At 34.8% G+C, this 17347-nt stretch overlaps 1 pseudogene; it reads left to right on the forward strand.

Annotated features, from left to right (window-relative positions):
• Positions 1-1091: 1091 nt before the first annotated feature.
• Positions 1092-17347, forward strand: part of LOC102588325 (apyrase-like) — a 68223-nt pseudogene continuing 51967 nt past the window's right edge.

The raw sequence follows: 17347 nt of genomic DNA on the forward strand, positions 1-17347 counted from the left end.
ATTTGATGATATGTTCAAGGAGAAACAAAACATTTCCTAGTTCAAATATACATACTACTCAACGAAAAGGGGTATATCTAAATAAGAAATTGAAACTGTGGTCCTAATAGTTGCATACTCGATATCTAACTACATGATAAAACTAGGCAAGAAACCAATTGAAAAACACTAAAAAAAAATTTGGAATGCAGATGATTCCCATCGCATTGAACTTATGTTACAGAAATTAACATCGATAGATTGGCTACCAGAAGTTTCGAAGAAGGAAAAAACATTGGTACAATTTATTTACAGTTACAGTCCTAAAACTTCTAAGAGATGCTTGTTCCAATGAGCCTGTAAAGTCTTCCAAGATAACATCAATTGTGCAGTTTTTGTATCAATAAAATATTATATACTAGAATGAACACTTAATTAGGTGATTTCAGTCCTCTAATTGGCGTACATCAATCTTGAATTCTACTTAATTAACCATTTTTGACCCTCACTTGTAGAAAACAAGATTGGGGTACGCCAATCAGAAGAAAAGAAAACATCCTAATTAAGTGGTACTATGATACAATGTTTTCTAGAAACAAAAAGGGTAAAATTTACCTTATCTTTGAAGATTTTACAAGTTCATCCGGACAAACGTTTCGTAAAAGCTTCATGACAGTAACATCATTGTAAATAAATTGTGCAAGTAATTTTGCATTCTCCCAAACTTTTGGTATCGAGTTTATCTTTGTTAATTGCTGTAAAATAAGTTCTATTCAATTATAAGGATTTACAGTCCAAGAAACTATCATGCATTTTTTCCATTAGTTTCTTGCATGATTCCATCATGCCGAAAGATAATGAGTTTGATATTAATTTCACCACAGTTTAAACTCATGATTTAGATATATTTATTTCACCGATTACGATATTCCTATTGCTTAAAGAAAATGAGTCAGATCTTTTATTAAGCATCCTATTTCTAACTTTGTGTCCCATGACACCTTTTCTCCCTCCTATAGTGGTCTCCCCCTCTAAGGTCATATTTGTAGTTGAACTAGTACTGAGTGACACTTTTTTAACTTCTAACCTTTGGTATGTACATGAATATTAAAATGTGTTTGGATGTGTTGTTTGGGGAGACTATTGGGCATTTGGATAAACCTGATTTGATGATATGTTCAAGGAGAAACAAAGCATTGTCTAGTTCAAATATGCCTATTGCTCAACGAAAATGGGTATATCTACATAAGCAATTGAAACTGTGGTCCTAATAGTTGCATACTCGATATCTAAATACATGATAAAAGTAGGCAAGAAACCAGTGAAAAAACACAAAATTGTTTTTTGGAACGTAGATTAGTCACATAACATGGAACTTATGTTACATAAATTAACATAGATAGATTGGATACCAGAAGTTTTGAAGAAGGCAAAAACATTGGTACAATTTATTTACAGACATGCTACGGTCCTAAAGCTTCTAAGAGATGCTTGTCCCAATGAGGATAACGTCAATTGTGCAGTTTTTGTCTCTATCAAAATATTACATCTTAGAAAGAATACTTAATTAGGTGGTTTCAGTCCTCTAATTGGCGTACCTCAATCTTGGCAGCTACTTAATTAACCATTTTTGACTTTCTTTTACCCTCAATTGTAGAAGATAGGATTGGGGTACGCCAATCAGAAGAATAAAACATCCTAATGAAGTGGTTCTATGATACAATATTTTCTAGAGACAAAAAAGGCAAAATTTACCTTATCTTTGAAGACTTTACAAGTTCATTAGGGCAAACGTTTCTTAAAAACTTCAGGACAGTAACAAGGTTGTAAATAAATTATGCGAGTGGTTTTGCAATCTCCGAAACTTTTGGTATCTAGTCTATCTTTGTTAATAGCTGCAAAATAAGTTTCATGCAATTAGAATGATCTATGGTCCAAGAAACTATCCTGCATTTTTCCATTAGGTTCTTGCCTGATTCCATCATGCCAGAAGATATCGAGTTGACATTAATTGGACTACAGTTTAAACTCTTGATTTAGATAAACATATTTCTCTGATTAAGATAAGCCTATTGCTCAAAGAAAATGAGTCAGACTTTGTACCAAACATCCTATTTCTAACTTTGTGTCTTGTGACACCTTGTGCCCCTCCTGTAGTGCTTTTGTCTTGTCCATTTTCTCTGTGTCTATTCCAAAGGATTGGAGGGAAGCATTCAAATATCCTAAATGAAAATAAGATATGCTTGAAGAAATGAAGGTTCTAGCAAAAATAAGATTTGGGAATCAGTCATTCCTTCACCAGAAAAGAAATTAGTCGGCTGCAAGTTGGTATTCATAGTGAAACATAAAGCTAATGGTTCGATTGAAAGGTTCAAGGTCAGACTTGTAGATAAGGATTCACTTAAATGTATTAAATGGGTTATCAAGAGAAATTTGGAGTTATCTTGTGCAGTCAAGCTTGATTGTGAATTGCAATAGTTTGAAGTAAAAAAGTAATTCTTACATGGTGACTTGAAAGAAGAAGTTTATATGGAGATTACTCCTGAATTTGATAAGGAAAAATAGTCGAGAAAAGCTGTGTAGATTGAGTAAAGCCTTATACGGGCTAAAACAGTCTCTCAAAACATGGTTAGATATATTTAGCAAATCTATGATCAACAAATCAATGTTGATCATACTCTCTTTATAAGATATCACAAGGGTAAGATCACTATCTTATAATTTATGTTGATGACATAGTAATGACATATGATGGCAAAAAAGAGATGGTTTTACTAAGAAAGCTCTGGGCTCAGGAGTTTGATATCAAGGATCTAGGGAAGCTCCAATATTTTAAGTGAATTGAAGTGTCTAGATTAGGAAAAGGAATCTTAAGGGGGAATATATTCTAGATTTTCTAGAAGAAAATTGTATGTTAGGTCGTACGCCAGCAGGATCATCAAGTGAGAGCGACCACACACTACAAGCAGGGATAAGAGGTCGGTTGATAGACAAAAATATCAGAGATTGGTTGGAAGACTAATTTATATTTCACAGACTAGACCTGATATAACATAAGGAGTTAGCATGGTAAGTCGGTTCATGCATGATCCTCGTGATTCTCATATGCAAGTTGTTCTTTTCATTCCGCGGTATTTAAAATCTACTCTTGGACAAGGTCTTCTTTTCTCCAAACATGGTCACCTCCATATAAAAGCATTTTCAAATGTTGATATGGTTGGATCTCTAGATGATAAGAGGTGTACAACCTGTTTTTGCACACTCGTGGGAGGGAACTTAGTCTTTTGGAGAAGCAGGAAGCGAAGTGTAGTTGCTAGATCAAGTGTTGAAGTAGAGTATAAAGTTATCGCTCAAGATGTTTGTGAACTTATGTGGATACAAAAGCTACTAGAAGAACTGAAATTATACGAAGATAATATATTATCCTTGTATTGTGATAACAAGGCTTCCATCAGTATAGCCCAATAGCCCATAATGCAAAACAATATGACCGAACAAAACATATTAAAATTGATCGACACTTCATCAAGGAAAAGTTGACAAATGATACCTTGAGCTTGTTCCATGTGATATATATCCAATTAGGTATTCTTACCTGATTTAGTTTTCAGCATTATAGAGATTATATTTTATTTCCTTAATTGCATATTTCATAGTTAGGCATTTCACTACTAAAAACACAGGATCTAGGGACAATTTTTTTTTTATAGTTAAGCAACAAATTCTTTCGCTAATCCTATTTAGTGATAAATTAGCAATAGATTTTTGTTAGCTATGAGCGATATAGCAACAAATTAGCGACGAAGTTCACAACTAAATCCATCTTTTTAGCAGTGTTTTTTAGTTCATAAATACCTCTATGAATGATTGTGCAGAGACGCTTGAGAATTAATGAAATCTCTCTTCTCAAAGTCTACAATTTCATGAATACATCTCACTATTTCGTCTTAATATTAATCTGTAAAATGGTGAACTTGTAAAAATATTGTAAGATTACATATCATCATTAATTTAAATCAAATTAGATAACATACATAATCCAGAGAACTTACTTGTTCTTGTCGTAGCGGAAGAGGAAGAGTAGGATGAACCGCAGTTGAATTTTACTACTCGATGGTGGTTGTCAAATATGTAGTAGTAACCCCTATACCGCAGCCTAAACCCTAATTGATTGAGGAGGGAATAATGTGTAGATTGCTATATTCTTTTTATATGTTGTATTTTTCTCTCTTTTTAATAACATATCATATGTGTGTTTAAATAGAAATTATTAGGGCTAACTAGTTACCCGAATGGGCCTTAAAGCACCTCTTATGGGTGGGCTCGAATTTCCTACAAATATAAATTGAATAACTATAACCAAATTTCTCCTCTTGAAAATCTTTATATTGGTTTTTAAAATAATTAGAGCCTTAGAGGATTTAACAACACGATTACAAATAGACAAGTAATATAATTGTTTTACATGAGATGAGGGGAAACACTATCAGGAATTTCCAACGAGTTAACAGACATATAACTTCAAGACAACAAACAAAAAGGGAAATGACAAAAAATATATATATCATAAACCCAATATGATAATAAAGGGATAGTGCATGAAGTATCTTACATTCACACATGTTACGAAAAAGGGTCGCACCCAAGGGTTGTAATCGAGGAAACTTACACGGCGTAAATATCAATGACTAATTCCACTACTCGAATTCATGACCTATATGTCCGTAGAGATAATTTTATCTTTGTTACAATGCTTACCCGAGGATAAATAAAGAAAAGGGTTAATTTGCATTATCATTTTACTTTCTTTTCATTCAAATATATCTATTCTAAATGAGTTCCAATTAATACTGTACTGAAGAAGAAAATCACATTCCATTCTTCAAGATTTTATGAATCAACCAATTAAAAATTAAAAAATGTTACTAATTAGCCCCCTCAATTTTCTTCTTAAGTGAAATTTCCCCAACCACAAAATTTTTCCACTTTTCAACCCCAAGAATTGGAACGATCAATACGTGAATGAGGGGACGTGTTGAAGAATATTCAAGTAAATAAAGTGTGTTTACCCTAACATCTTAATCTTTAAAAATGAGATTGTCATACAATTCAGATAAGTTTACCTTAAAACTCACCATGAAAGCAACTTCCTGATCTAGCCTTGAGACGATACTGGACATATACTTTTGTATCATGAATCTAGAATCCGACCATCAACTTTTGTCTTTCTCAAACAAGTTGGAGAGATCAAAACTAGGAGAAATAGTAATAGTATCAAAAGAATTCAAACAAGTAGGCTTCATTGGTGATGAGCTTTGCTCCTTGTCTAGGAACACTTTGCATCTGAATCATCCACAATATCAAAGACACTATGAGGTAGATCATCCTTTTCTCGATCCAAAATTGGTGGTTTATCAACTTGCTTGAATCCTTTGTTGAACCAATTATGGCCCATCAACTTAGCTAATAAGATTCTTGAAAATAGATTTGGATCAAGAATGCATTCAGATTTACGTAGGAAAGTCCCATATTGGGGGTTAAAAAGCTCCCTAACAAAGGCAACTCTGTACCCAAGGGAACTCAAACCCGAGACCTCTGGCTAAGGACAAAGGTAGGGGTGGACCCACATACGAAGTATCGGTGCTCGAGCACCCATTAACTCCGATGGAAATTTTGTATATGCTTATAGAAACTACTGAAAAATAGATATAATCAATTCGTGAGCACCTATCGGGTGCTCGAGCACCCATTAACTCCGACGGAAATTTTTTATATGCTTATAGAAACTACTAAAAAATAGATATAATCAATTCATGAGCACCCACTAAACAAAAAGGGTTGACGTTTGGTTCACAGAGCAAAGTTAAAGCTTATGTCGATACCCTCAACTTTGATGGTTCGAATCCCATCGAACTGAGTTTTTTGTTTCTCTTCTTTTTATTCCTATTCATTGTTATTTGCTTGTTTTTTTTTTCCTTTTCTTCTTTTTATTCTTATTCATTGTTATTTGCTTGTTTTTTTTTCCTTTTCGATTTATTGTTTTTTCACTTTTCTATTTTTAATATTTCATTTACTAACTAAACTATAAAAATATAAGTTTTTAGAAGGAAACCCTTCTTGGCAAGCAACTTTACACTAAAGGAAGTGAGCACCCATAGCCTTCAAATCCTGGATCCGCCACTGGACAAATGGGTGATTACCACTCCACCACAACCCTTGTTGGAACTTTAGGGTATTTGAATTCCCTTTAACTAAATTACTTGTATATTTTGCCCTATTTTTAGGTTCCTTGCAAGATAAACTTTGGAAAATCTATCTTGGCCCAACAATTTACCAATCTCATACTTTTGTGTCAAAATTGTGTCCTTTTTCTCCGTTTTTGGTCTCTGCAAGCTCATTCTCTAGATGAAAGAACTCATTCTAAGCGCACGAAAAAATTCAAATTCTGCCTCTATGTAAAGCTCATGATGCAGTTTGCTTAGTAGAAGACATAGCAGTTATGAAATCTTCTTCTATATATTCTTGCAAGTAAATAAATTAGCCCTCTTAGTTAATCTATGACAATATTAATATGCAGTGTTTTATTTTACTAATTGAATTAACCGTAAATAATATATCATACCAATTTCGTTTAAAGAGCAATACGAGTGGTATTATTTGTTAGATCCTATTGAAACTAATATATCATACCAATAAGAATATGCCTATTGAAACTATATCAAGATTAGAATGACATAATCATTCATATTAGTAGGGCTATGGGGGATGAGGGAGGGACAAATTAATGTGAAATGTCACCAGTAGAACTTATTTTCCTACTTTTAATACGGAACACATCCATGGTGTCACACTTTTATGCCATTTGGAAACCCGCAATTGCAACACTTGAGAATTCTCCATTTTAAACCAATTTGCAGAAATTCATTGAGAAAAAACATCAAACAGTTTGTGGGCAAGGATTTATATGGTTAGCTGCACACTGCGTTCAAATACTAAGAAATAAAAGAAACAAAAGCACATGTATATTAGTGGATAGAGTAACCTGCTACTTGTGGTTTCCTGTGGTTGATGGGAAATGACAAGTATTCGTGTGAAATTAGTCAAGATGTTTGATAACTAGCTGGGATACCACGATTATAGAAGAAGTGTGATTACGTGTTCTGAATACTTATGCTCAAAGGGCTTTATCAATCTCCTCTATATTTCAGTGTCAAAGAACAATATCAAGGGATTCTTAATTTTCTTTCCTTTTTTCCTTTATTTTTTTATTAATTATATATTTTAGAAAATAAATCTTGAGAAACATTATATTGTCCTTCATTATTATTCTGATTGAGATTTTTCATTTTTTGTATGTATTATTAAGGTGGGAGATTTATTCAAGAATGAAACTACTCCTAATTACAAGGCGGAATGGGTTTCAGTCCTTGATGGTACGCAAGAAAGTTCATATTTTTGGGTATGACACTTCTAATTTATTATTGTTTAATAATTATTAATGCAGATTTCATATTTGATCTATATGATTGTGTTTTTGTTGTTTCCGCTATCAATAACCAGTCTGACATAATATAATTGGGAAGTGCTAAATGACCAGAAAATTTGGCTAGAAATTAAAAAAAATTACAATTTTTTTTAATTTTAAAATAAATTGATCTTTTTTCTATTTTTTAGTTAAAGGTATTAAAGTTAAAAGGGTAAAAATGTTTAAAAAGGCAAAATAATATAGAAAAAAAATCATTCTGACCAAATTTTCTGGCCAAAAAGATTTTTCCAATATAATTATCCTTTAATTAGTCGTTATTAAAAATTATTGGTGTAATATACCACAAATATAACAAATTACAGTTGAAATAATATGAACAAAAATGTATAAACAAATCTTTAGGCTGAGACACATATATATCGCTATCTTTAAAGAGATTCAAGCCCACTACGGCATAACTGCATCGATCCAACAATAATACTCTTGACTTGTCCCCTCTAGGATATAACAACCCAATTGTACAACTCAAGCAACTCCGGATTAGTTCAAAGCTCCACATAAGAACACATTCCTTCAACATATAATAAATACTCTCTTGTATATAGTGAATATAGTTGAAGACTTAGAATATTTTTCTATGTCTCAACCCTCTCTTTCACTACTACACACTACAATATTATTCCACACTTCTCATCTTGTTTGAAGATTCTTCACAAAGGAAGATACACCATTATTTATAGGTGAAGAAGTCTTTCATATAATCAATAGGTAGAATGAGGGGTAGTAATATGGGTAGATAAATGTGATAGATGTTACATGAGTTACAAGAAACTAATGACCATGAGAGTTAGAAGAACTAATGACTATATAAGTTACATGAACCAATAGTCATCTTCTACCACAATCCAATTTATACCCACTAACTTATGCACTTAATATTTTATTTTATTAATAAAATGCATAATACACCAACATTCCCCCACTCATTTTAATATTAAAATAAGAGAGTTCACCAATTTAGTTGAAGGGAGACTATTATGAATAATGAAAGTGTGTTTTGCATTGAACCTTCACTTAGTAAAACAGTAACATTTACTCCAGAGTCAGTAGTGGTCTCAGACTTGAACTATGACTGCTTGAGGAAAATAAAGTATAACTGCTTACACACAATAATCAAGGTGTTGACATAAGCTGTTTTAGCCAGCACATTACGGTCTTGGCGCTATCCCGATTTCATGAGTGTTTTTGAGAACAAGCTCATTCTCATAGAAAGCGGCCTACTTTCACACTCACATAGGTGAAATCTGTCAAGGATACTCCTATAATTTGACACCCCACACATATGAGATACAAACTTTCATTAAGAGTTCAAGACTCAACCTACACAAATCATTATAGGATAAATGCACTTACATCATAAGGATTGAATTAAATTAATATTAGTGCATTTCACAAGTAATCATATGATTCGTTCTTCCCATTGAACCTGGTTAAAGGATCTCTAGTCCCAGATTGGGTTTTCTCATATATGACTTAGAATTTATGAGCTTCAATTTCATCCCCCTTGATGTGTTTCAGACTCTTTATCTTGCTAAGACTAGTTCATAAATCTGCAAGATTATCACAAATTTTAACAAAATAAATATTGATGGTATACCAATGATCAATATGATTTCACAATATTGTGTTTTCTTCTCATGAGTCTGAATTTACCGTTCTAATAACGATTTTGTATTCTACCATTATATTGGTGCTATCACAATTAATCAAAATTAGGAAAATTAATTTCTCAAAATAAAGTTTTTGATATAGTAAAATCAATTCACTTTTTCTTGAACTTAATATTTTTTTACTTCAACCTTCCATTAGTAGAGAAGCAAGCAATATAATTTGCTTTTCTCACTTCCAACAAATAGCACCAAGTTTTTCTCATCTGCACCAACAAAACTTTCGATTATAGCATAATATTTTTTCCCATAAAACAAGCCACCAAATTTCGTACCGAGTAAATTTACTTGATTTGCTTATTCATGTTATACTTTATACACAATATCATATAAAGTGCAATTAGTCACATATCTCATATTTTTAATTAGGTTATCAAACTCCTTCTTTCTTTATCACACTATTTTAACAATTGAATAAAAATGAGTTGTAAGACTCACACAACCAATAAGATTGTATTTCACAATTTTTTCAACATTATGTGACTTGACAAGGAAAAAATTCATCATATGTTTTATGCTATTTTTTCATTCCAAGAATGAAATTTATCTCAACCAAAACATTTCATGTTAAATGGCTACTCAACATATTTTTCATAATTTTATTTATAACTCTCATGTTAGAGCCAAAAATCATCTCATTATAGCCAAACAACAACATGTGATTTATTCCATAATAAATATATGCACTTGTAATATTCTTTTTTAAGAGCATTTCTCAAAGATGCAAAAAACATTTTTTTTCATAATGATTTTTTTTTTCTCATTTCATGATCCCCCACTATTTTAAGAATTTAAATATCATTTTTTCATGAAAAGTAGTATCACTTTATTCATGAAAATACTTGGTAAAAATGTTTTTTTTCCTTTACCTTTTCTCCACAAACATGACTCTCCTTAAAATTGCTGGTGTAATATACCACAAATATAACAAAATACAGTTGAAATAAAATGAACAAAAATGTATAAACAAATTTTTAGGCTGAGGCGCGGATATCTCGCTCTCTTTAAGGAGATTCAAGCCCACTGCGGAATAATCTACACCGATCCAGCAGTAATACTCTTGACTTGTCCCCTCCGGGATACAACATCCCAATTGTACAACTCAAGCAACTCCGGATTAGTTGAAGAGTCCAAAGCTCCACATAAGAATATCTTCCTTCAACATATAAATACTCTCTTGTATATAGTGAATAAAGTTGAAGACTTAGAATGTTTTTCTATGTCTCAACTCTCTCTTTCACTACTACACACTACAATATTATTTCACACTTCTCATCTTGTTTGAGATGCTTCACAAAGGAAGAAACACCACTATTTATAGGTGAAGAAGTCTTCCATATAATCAATAGGTAGAATGAGGGGTAGTAATGTGGGTAGCTAAATGTGATAGATGTTACATGAGTTACAAGAAACTAATGATCACATGAGGTACAAGAAACTAATGACCATGAGAGTTACAAGAACTAATGACCATATAAGTTACAAGAATCAATAGTCATTGTTGCTCCCAAAAGCACACGCAAGTGCACATGGTCACTCAAGTAGTACAACGACTCTTTCGAGCCGGATTATCGAACACAAAGGACTCCAAATTAACAAATAACAATTCGCTTATGTCTAAACTAAATTTACTCGGGTGACAAATAATTTTAGAAATTCGTTTATAACTACTAATTAGACACTATCAAAAATTAATTACTTTAGTTAAAAAGGTTTCAAACAAGAAAAATTTCACAATTCGAAAAGGTGCTCCAGGGTTGTAGCATAAATCGATCTCTGGTATAATATTGATTTATCCTAGTATTCGACGGGTTAACCTCATTATGGATTTGGAAGGTTCATTTTACAATAATGATCTCCCGACCTCTAATCGCCTACCACCATTGACAGCCTAACTATATCTTTGAGCAGGGTTAGACATGAACCAATGACAGAGCATTAAGCATTCATCTTGCATATTAACCAAGTGTGGTATATAAGTATAAGACTATCCTATATACAAAACATTATAGCCTTTACCCTAGAATGAACACAGTTCCCACATTCTTTGGTCTATCCCTCTATTCATCTTTCGAGTTCAAGAGCAGACAACGAGTTTATTTTAATATTGATCATGCATTAAAATAGTTAAACAAGAATGCAAGAACAAATCATAAGATAACCCTTCTCATACTAGAAAAAATTGTATTAAACCATTAACCGTAGCTACAACCCTAGAATAAGGGACTTTAGCTACTCATAACACAAAATATAATCAAATAATGTTTGAGGATCATACAAGGGTTTAACAAAATGAAAGAGTAGAAGAAAAACCCTAGAAGGTGTTAGCCAACTCGCCCAAAATAATGTGCTCCCGTCTTTTCAAAATTTATAATGATAAAAATAACACACTTAAACTATTTATAGTCTAAAATAAAACACGTGGCCAATTTCTGGTGTCCAGGTCCACGACGCAGACCTGTTCCCTCACCAATAGTTGCACACAGATGAAACCTCTCCGCGACGCGCTCCCATCAGGCACTCCACTGTTAAGTGGAATTCCTTTTCTGCACACTCGTATTAGCTCCGCGACGCGAAGATGCTCCCTCGTAGTGTATTCTCCAGCTCTTGGCCCTTTTATTTTCCGCAACTTCGACTTCTATTTTTTGACTTCTGACCAGGTGCCCTATTTTGGCTCGTTCTTCTTTGCTTTTCACCCTGAAACATCTAATCATATTGATTAGAAGAAGCGACATCAAAAGACTCTCAAAATTTAATTCCGACAATGAAAAATGCTCTCAACCTAGCTATATATATGGGATAAATTGGTTATTAGGCGCATAAATACGCCCAAGATCACCACCCCACACTTACAACTTTGTTCGTCCTCGAACACTTCCACACTTTCAAACATACGACGACTCTACTACACTAATGGCATTTCAGCTTTGGCCACAACAACTATCATATCTTCACACAACATGACAAATACTATGTATTCATTAGGATGACTCGAGCAAGACCATCTAGCCTCAAGAATAGACTCTTATAACGCAGCAAACTCATGCACAACTTTTGGATCCACATATATATCAGTTGTCAGACCTCATTAAACATGTGCCCTCACCACAAATGAACACCCTGATTTACTCACACATAACATTTTCATACAAAAAAGGGTACGGGAAGCAATTTCGCTCACACTCTCGAAAGAATTCACATGCCACAACCAACGAACCATAGGCTTGCCCTTAGTGTACTGCCTCACTACTTTTGAGAATACGGAAGTTCAAGATCAATTAGGTCTTTTAAGGGTTGTAATGCAGGTTAGGGGACCGGTAGGAACTATTTTTTAGATATAAATAGTGACTGCATTCCCAAGCATTTTAATTCAAAACAAACTTCATTTTTGGACCTTCTTTCAATAACCTCCTCCTTCAGCTCCTTTTCTTGGAACCACTGGCCCCTTGTTGCAAAGAATTTACATTCTCCTCTTCCCACCATTTTCATTCTAACTTCATTCATCAAAGTTTATTTATTTATTGATTTTTTTTTTACGAACCAAACTTATGCTGGGGCTTGCCACTGAACTTCTTCTTCCTTCATTTACATTCACACAAAGCGCTTAGGATCTTTTGGATCAAATTTATAGGCCAGAGAAGGAATGGGTATTAGCTTCAAAATAGGCTACCAAAGAATAAGTTCAAGGTTCGAAGGGGTTAACTAGGGATATACATCAAGGTGGGTACATGAAGGCACAATCAGGGCTATCAAAAAATTGCCTATATCACTTCCCAAATTCCTTATCCTCTTTTTTCGCTATGCAGACACACCGGGCAAGTTCTGGACCTCAATCAATAGCAAGGAATGCACAAATCTTACACACTTGGCACACATTCAACTCAGAACTGGTCACTATATACTACTTCCCAGTCACTAACACAAATCACACGCCAATTAGAGTCACATAAAATAGCCTAGATGTCTCAACACAAAGTCATCCAATGTTTTCAACTTTCAATATAATTCAAAGCAGTTGTGCAGCCTTAGCCAAAAGCCAACCCTACAGACCCAAATGACGAAAACTGCCCTTAAGACGATCGTCATCCATCTATCACAGGGCGGCTTGACTCAACTATGACACTGACTCAATCCTAAGAAACAATTTTTTTATTATTATTATGGTTCAACGGGAGTGTCCTTGGCTAAACAATCGAAAACAACTACCAAGGAACCCAAAACAAAATAGCAAACGCAAACAAAAACTATTTACACAGATATAGTCCCCACCCCACACTTAAAACTCAACACTGTCCACAGTGTGACATAATTCAGAAAGAAAGCAAGGTAAGGCGGGTGGACTTCCCTGATCATTCATCCATGTCGGCATCACCGCCAGTGCCCTTAAGAGCCAAAAGGTCACCCTCCTCTACTTCTGAATCGGATTCACTATCCGACATGGTTTACCTCTTGTCCTCGTCAGTTGGAACATCATCTCATATGGGTTCTATAAATGCAAGTCTGAGTCCCAGCAATGCCTTAGCATGTTCATTCAGGGGGTACTTCGTTTCAATTTCATCCAACTGCTCCTGAGTTGAAGCTAGGCATCCATTTCTATGATGCAGCATCACCAATCCAAACATGCGCGCTGTGATCATCTCATCCCTCCAGTTGCGCTCTGCTGTAGTAAAGGTGGGTCCATGCATGTTCTCTGGCCCCTTTGTCTTTGTGACATCTAGGGGTGTGGTGAACAGAGGCGTCATGTAGTCCACACTTTCCTCTGGAACTCCAGCTCGCCTGCACAAAGTAGAAATTAGCCCTCCAAAATCATACCTTCGACCTCAATGTACTCTTGCCTTTCGCATGGCCGATTTCAACACCGCTCCTACATTATGGATTTGCAAGGTTCATTTTACGATCATGATCTACCGACTTCTAATTGCTTACCACCATTGACATCCTAACTACATCGTTGAGTGGGGTTAGACATGAACCAATGACGGAGCATTAAGCATTCATCTTGCATATTAATCAAGCGTGATATATAAGTATAAGACTATCCTATATACGAAACATTATAGCGTTTACCCTAGAATGAACACACTTCCCACATTATTTGGTCTATACCTCTATTCATCTTTCGAGTTCAAGAGAAGACAACGAGTTTATTTTAATGTTGATCATGCATTAAAATAGTTAAACAAGAATGAAAGAACAAATCATATGATAACCCTTCTCATACTAGAAAAAAATTGTATTCAACCATTAACCATAGATATAACCCTATAATAAGGGACTTTAGCTACTCATAACACAAAATATAATTCAAATAATGTTTGAGGATCATACAAGGGTTTACCAAAATGAAAGAGTAGAAGAAAAATCCTAGAAGGTGTTAGCCAACTCGCCCAAAATAATGTGCTCCCATCTTTTCAAATTTGATAATGATAAAAATAACACACTTAAACTATTTATAGTCTAAAATAAAACACGTGGCCAATTTCTGGTGTCGTGGACCTATTCCCTCGCCTATAGTTGCACACAGATAAAACCTCACCGCGACGCGCTCCCATCGTGCACTCCAATGTTAGGTGGAATTACTTTTTTGCACACGCGTATTAGCTCCGCGACGTGGAGATGCTCCCTCGTAGTGTATTCTCCAGCTTCTTGGCCCTTTTTTTTCTGCAACTTCGTCTTCTATTTTTCGACCTCTGACCAGGTGCCCTCTTTTGGCTCGTTCTTCTTTGATTTTCACCCTGAAACATCTAATCATATTGAATAGAAGAAGCGACATCAAAAGACTCTCAAAACTTAATTCCGACAACGAAAATTGCTCTCTACTTAGCTATATATATGGGATAAATTGGTTATTAGGCGCATAAATACGCCCAAGATCAGTCATCTCCTGCCATAATTTATACCCACTAACTTATGCACTTAATATTTTATTTTAATAATAAAATGCATAATACACCAACAAAAAATTTATTTACATTTTTGTTATAAGATAATGATGTATCCGCCGCCTTCTGTAATAATTCGATTGGTCATTTTTTTAAATTTTCGTAAAATTATCATTTTACCCATCTCGATATTAATCCCGAGTCATTTATGATTAGATTTTGAAGTTGGCTTCGAGTTTTGAGTAAAAAGTTGTGAATTATGAAAGTTTTTGAATTTGAAAGGCTAAAGTTGTTTAAAAGTGATTTTCTGTGTCTTTTGAAGTTTCAAGTGTCGAAATGGAATTTCATCAATTTCATCAGTCCTAAAACGTCAAAATTGGTTTAAGAGTGTTGTCAGTTTCAGATTTGGAGTCTTTTTGAGGATTTGAGGTCCTAAGTTTGAATTTGTGAGATTTTAGCTTTTGGATTGACTTTTCTCAACATTTGAGGTTCATGTGGTCAGATTGGAATTTTGAGACTTCTGTTGGATTCGGGGGATGATTTTAGGCTTAGAGGAGGTCTTGGTTGAATTTTTAGATGTCTCAAATTTGATTTGGTTTTTTTAGGTGTTATGTTCGTTTCTTGTGACTTTCACGAATTTCGGGTCAAGGAGACCTCAGATTCAAGTTTTGATGGTTTCATTGAGTCCGGGACATCAAATTTAGTCAATTGCATATTTGGTTTGTGTGTACGGGGTTCCGAACGAATTTCTAGGGTCATTTTGGAGGATTTTGTGTTGGCTGATAATTTGTTGTCTGTGTTACTGGTGCCAACCCCCTACGTTCGCGGAGGGGAGTTGTGGGAACCCCCACATTTGCAGAGGCTCAACCGCATTCACGGGAGTCCTACCACGTTCGAGGAGGCCCAATTCATTAAATCACGCATTCACGGGTAGGGGTCCGCGTTCGCGGAGGACCCCTAGATAGAATGTCTTTCAAAATTCAAGGTTCATCCCGATTTCTCCATTTTTAAGTTTCAGAAGCTTTAGGGTAACGATTTGAACAAGGTTTTTGAGAAGAAATACTTGGGTAATGATTCCTAATCTCTGGTCTTCATTTACCCATTATTATTAATGAATTTAAGTGTTCAAATTAAGATTTTTGGGATAGTAATTTGGGGTTTCTTTAAGAACCCAAACACTTTATAAATGGTGATTGTGAACCAATTTTAATTCGTTTTTGAAATGTTTTTCACCAATGAGTTCCAAATGCCTTTGGTAATGTTTTCAAATAAAGATTTTCAGATTCAAATCTGTAACATCCGACAATTTGAAATAGCTATGAAGAAGCTTAGAATTGGAAATAGTCATTTTTGGAAAGAATTCAAAATCTGGAAATTTATTTAAATATGGAAAAAAGTGAGTTTTTGGTCAACTTCAAACGGTCATAACTCCTAGCTCAAGATGAGTTAGGTGTATTTCCAGTTATGTTTGGAAAGCTATTGGAATGATCTTTCCAACGCCGCCGAGTTTACGCGATTTCGAGTTCCTATGAGTGAGTTATGCCCTCTGGAAGTTGGGCTGTTGGCTTAGGGCAGTTCTGTCCGAATTTCTAAGGGTATTTTGGTCTTTTCCCTAACCATTTCTTTTGGTTATATTAAGGGTCTAGACTGATTTTAAATCAGTTTCCCCTTTTAAAAAGTGAGGGTTAGGGCTTTGAATGAGAAGAGGAGAAGAAAAGGAGAAGGAGAAGAAGAAGCAAGGTTCGTAGAGATCATCGTGGATTTCGTCGGGGGTGATCCCTAATAAGGTATGTGAGATCATAGTGTTGGGTGTGTTTGTTGAAGTTTGTGGTTGTGTTTGTTGAAGTTGTGGTTGTGTTGTTGAAGTTTCTTGTTGGTTTGGTGCATGTTTCCGGATGGAATTCCGAGTTGAATCTATTGTATATTGAGGGTTTTAATGATTATGAGTGTTTGGGGAAAGAACCTTGGATGTTAAGAGGGTTTAGAGTTGGAGAAACTAAGGAGAAAAGTCAGATTTTCGGGGAAAAAGGCTGGGGCGTCGCGCTAGCCAGCGCGTCCCAAAAGGGATTCTGAGCTTCCACCCTTGGGGCGGCGCGCCATGCAGAGCGCCCTACCAGGCCTTCTGAGCTTTGAGGGCTGGCACCCCGCACCTCTCAGAGCGCCAAGGACACCAATCCTTCCCCATTCCTTCCCCACTTTTTCATACATGTTCTTTGGTAATGTACCTATGTTTTATAGTTGTTTCCAACACTCTAAGGTACATCTAAACATCA

Source organism: Solanum tuberosum, unplaced genomic scaffold (genome assembly GCF_000226075.1).
Source record: "Solanum tuberosum cultivar DM 1-3 516 R44 unplaced genomic scaffold, SolTub_3.0 scf00448, whole genome shotgun sequence".
Lineage (NCBI taxonomy): Eukaryota > Viridiplantae > Streptophyta > Magnoliopsida > Solanales > Solanaceae > Solanum > Solanum tuberosum.